We start from the raw sequence: 4,931 nt of genomic DNA, 5'->3' as shown, positions 1-4,931 counted from the left end.
GAGGAGAGGAGAGGAGAGGAGAGGAGAGGAGAGGAAGGAAGGAAGAAAGAAAGAAAAGAAAGAAAGAAAGAAAGAAAAAGTGTTCTTCCACAAACACACACACAGTCTGTCTTATGTGAGAACTTTCAGTTGCCCGACTAACAGAAGTGGGGAGCACTGAGTGCCCTCACTCTCCTCCCACAGGCCCTGTCTTCTCCCACTGTCTGAATCTGTTTAAGAGCTGCAGTTGTCACAGAAGAGCCTTCTTTGTCACCTGACAAAGCATGGTGATGAGAGTTCATGGTGGCAGTACCTGACACCTTTGCCCACCTTTCCCAGGACTCCATGTGGCTTGAACCATTTCAACCTTCTAGAATTGGCATACCTCCCATAGCTTTGTGGTTTGTTAGCTTTCTAGAAAGTGCAGAACCCTGCCTTTTTATTAGCTATCTGTATACCTACTAAAAAATGGCCTAGCTGCCTCCAGGTGCTTGCAGTTAACAAAGCTGTTGAGCTGGAGGTGTTAATGGTCAGTTTTAAAGGTCTGGGCTACTTGGTGAGACCATGTCTTAAAAAAACAATAACAAAACCATGCTCCTATAAATGCCCATGTAGAGAACTTCATGGAGATGAGTTCATTTCCTTAGGGTAAATTTCCTGGTAGAGTGTTTTAGTTACTTTTCTATTGCTATGGCAAAGTATTTTTACTTAGATATTACTAACTTAAATAAGAAAGGATTTATTGGGGGCTTACAGTTCCAGAGGACTAGAATCTATGACCATCTGGCAGGCATGGTAATAGAGCTGTAGCTAGGAGCTTACCTACTGATCCACAAGCAGGAGGCAGAGAGTACTAATTGGGAATGGCATGATCTCTAGAAACCTGAAAGTCCACCCCAGTGACACACTTCCTCCAAAAGACCACAGCTCCAGCAAGGCTACGGCTCCTACACCTTCCCAGTTCTACCAAGTGGGGACCAAACGTTGAAACATATGAGCCTATGGGGACATTCTCATTCAAACCACCACACAGAACATGTGTAGGTTTATGAAAATACAAAGCTTCTGACCATTTCCTATGGAAGCCTTTCCCATAGAGACATCATCTGTAGTTATAGGAAGACCAGAATGGGACATGAGTGAAGAGGAAACAGCATAGCAGGTGCAGTCTCCTGCCTTGAGACTCAGTGGTGACCAGTGCTTGGGCTTGGAACAGTTCCCACGGATCTGTGAAACAGATCTTCCATGGACCTGGGATGAAACTGTGTGTGTCTGACTGTCTGTGTCTGTGTGCATACGCACATGTGCATTTGAGGCCAGAGGAGAATGTCAGGTGGCCTGTCACTGTGCTCTATTCCCTTGAGACAGGAGTCTCTCACTGAACGTGTTGGAGCTAGGCTGGTAGCCAGCAAGCCCCGGTGAGCCTCCTGTCTCTGTCTCACAGCACACCGGTTAAAGGTATGTGTGGCCATGCCCCACTTTTACACGGGTGTCGTGCAGTGAGCAGCAGCACTCTTACCCACTGAGCCATCTCCTCAGGCCAGCTAATATAGTTTTAAATGATTAAATCTTTAGCACCTGCAAGAGTCAGCCATGCTTGGATACAATCTTTGATTTTCCTAAAGCTAAAGGGCATCACACACTGAGGCTTTTAGAAGCCAATAGCTATTTAAAACTATTTGCTAGGAAAAAAAAAAAAAAGACTCCAAAGAGAAATTTCCCCTTCATCGTCCACTTCCCATCACAGAAAAACATACAATTTATTTGACATCACCCAAAGGAGCATTTTGTTAAGTGACTTTTCTCTTCTTACAATAAATAACCTTTTCAACCACAAGAAAAATAGAAGCCTCTACCCTGTTCTAGGTAGAACTTCCTTCTGCAGACTTCAGATATCCGAACTTCTCACAGTGGACAGACACTTCCTGAGTGACTGTGAAGTGAACATACTGTCCCTGGGTACTGCCCAAGCATGCCAGGAGGGGATGGGTGGTTTATACAAGGCCGGCACTGTCATTAACAACCCAGCAAGGTGGGGAAGGCAGAAAGCCTTTCCTAAGGCAGTGTCACATAAGGACATGGATAACTCCAGAGGTTCTTGGCTAGTGCTTAGCAGAGCTGAGATCAGACTTTTGGGCCTCAGTGGTACAGCACTTGCCTATTGTGAGCAACACTCGAGACTGGGGGGAGCCTTAAGTTGATTTGGGGAGATGGTTCAGTAGTTACACCAAGAATCCCAACACTGGGAAGGCAGACAGAGGAGGATCCCTGGGCTTTTGCTGTCTGGCTCTGCAGTCTAGCAGCCTAGCAGAATCAACAAGCTCCATGTGCAGTGAGAGATACTCATAAAATAAAATGGAGGGGCAACTGATGAACACTATGTTGACCCCCACACTCGAGAACGTGTACACACATATACACAGACACACTATAACCACCAGCTGTGCTGTGAATGGACCCAGGTTGGAAAGTCAGCTCCTCTGTTAACATTGCTCTATTGGCCAGATGATATATACTCTTTCAAACCTGGATCCTCAGCAGTAGATGCTGACAAACCTACTTCATGCCATCATTCTGGGCATTAGATGTAAAGAAAGCAGTAAACATTCCCCTTTCTTGACTGAGGTGATGAGGTCTGAATTCCATCTCTAACACTTATGTAAAGACACCCAGCCGACACTGGACAACAAGCCTTACCTAAGCATCCCAGCCCAGCTGTGAGAGACTGTCTTAAAAACAAAGTAAAAACAACAAAATCAATATCAGATGTGCATACATTGAATCCCAGCATGTGTAAAGCAAGTTTGCTGCCAGCCTGGTTTACATAGAGTTTGAGGCCAACGAGCTAGAACTGCGTATACAGTGAGACCCTGTGGTAGATGGGGCCTGAGAACTGACATCTGTGATTGACAGGTGTGCACATCTACCACATGCACAACACAGTTTCCATTTTAAAAAGTGTTAACACTAATTGATTGGGGAGCAGGGTGCCCTACTGCTACACGTGAAAGTCAGAGAATGACGCGTTCCAGTCAGTCACGTGGCTCCTAAGGATGGAACTCAAGGCGGTCTTGGGCAGCAAGTGCTTTACCCAGTCTTACTGACCCAGTCTCTCCTTGTACTGAAATTAGTTTTGTTTCAAAATTGATACCATTCTTTAAAACTCAGCTGTGCTCCTTGGAATTGACTTCACTGAGGCCTGCTGCGGGAGTGCCCTTTCTTCCTAACACGGGGATGGCAAGCTCTGGGCTGGTTCCAGACTAGGATCGGTGCAGGTGGGTCCTGGGCTTCCCTCTTCCATCCCTCCTGGGCTCAACGCCCAGACGGTTTCCATTCCTTTTACGTGCAGCTGCGAAGAGGCTTTGGGGAAGCAGCCTCGTCCATCATGTGGAGGGCTCCTCCCCCACCTCTACATTGAGGCAGCCAAGCTGCTGCTGTCCTTGGCTCTGCGCAGTGCTGCCCAGTGAGGCTGGGATGGGGTTAGGAATGGGGATGGGGAGGACCAAGATCCAGATGTTTTCAAGTCTGAGAAGCAGGTGAGCTTGGTCCTGGAAGGATATGGAAGGGTTCCAGATGGACTGGGATATGAAAGGCCACACAGCACCCCTATTGGCTTTGTACACCGTGATCTGTATCTTAGCTCTCCAGAGTGAACATTGGTATTAAACGGTACTGAGCTTGCTGAGGACCCTCAGAGGACTCAAGTCTTCTGGCCTGCAAAATAGGGCTGGGACAGGTTTGGGCCAGAATCATCCTTGGGTTGGAAGAACCAGCTGCACATGGGTCTGGAGCTCCTGTCTGAGCACTGGGGTCCCTATACCGCCCCGCGGGCTCAGCGGGAGGCTGCGCGGGACCATATTTAGTCAGGGGGAGCCAGAGCCCCGCTGGTATGCCACGCTGGGAATTCCTGTTTCGAGAATTGCGCCTGGCCTTTTTGGGTTGTCTCCCGCCCAGGCCCAGGAGGGAGGACCAGCCCGGGACCTCGAGGGTCCGCGCGCGGGGAGCGAGGCGTCCCTGGTCTGGCGTGGGGCCAGCTCTGCCTCGACTTCCTTTTATGGCCTGAGTGGTGTGTGTGCAAGGAGAGGGGGGGAGGGAGAGAGAAAGAGAAAGAAACTGACTTTAGGGACATAACAGATGAAATGATAGAGACAGCAAAAAACATCACAGGGAAATCAAAGCTAGAGTGTAATGGAGAGTGTGTCAGGTCAGACAAAAGAGCCAGGGAGCCAGGGACCTAGATCCATACAGGGCTAAGGGAAAGAGATTGAGAGGTATCCCTTGCTGAGGGGGGACAGCTGTGAACTTGCGGGGGACCAGCAAGTCCCCCGCATTCTCTTAGGGTCTTAGCACGCATCCTCCAAGTGCCATAATGCACTCTTCCTCCAGCAGCACCCCGCTTTTCAACGATGTTCAGAGAAACCACGTTATTGGTTCCAGGCACCCTGGGATTATATTTAATTTTGGTTGTAGTGTGAATGGAACTGTAGAGAACAAGTTAGGAAAAACAAGTTTCCCTTTCTTTTCCCACACATTCCCAGCAGTCACGGGAGGATATGCGGTGACCTGCTTTGCACCTTGCAGAGTTAAAAAAAAAAAAAATCACCTTTCCCCTCCCTTTGCTAAACACAACTGCCCTCGGATCTAAGAGGTGGCAGGTGAATGAAGAGGGGATGAAGGAGAGTGGGAGGTATCAAGCCTCCAGTATGTATGAACAGGAAGAGGTTAAAATCCAGCTGGAATGGACCTAGGGGGAGAAATTCTCACGTTTCCCTACAGACTCTGCATACCGGATTCCTTTTCTGTAAGGACCCAGGATCTGGGTGGCTACAGGGAACGAGGCCTGAGGCTGTGGGCCAGTGCGGCTCTGTTCCTCACCTGCAGGGGGCGCCGCGAAGGGAAGAGGATCCTCCCACCCTCGGACGTCCGACAGCCACCTCCCCTTTCCACTCTGG

The sequence above is a fragment of the Mus caroli genome, chromosome 16 (assembly GCF_900094665.2).
Source record: "Mus caroli chromosome 16, CAROLI_EIJ_v1.1, whole genome shotgun sequence".
Taxonomy (NCBI): Eukaryota; Metazoa; Chordata; class Mammalia; order Rodentia; family Muridae; genus Mus; species Mus caroli.
The sequence above is the reverse complement of the archived record's forward strand: the minus strand, read 5'-3'. Positions refer to the sequence as shown.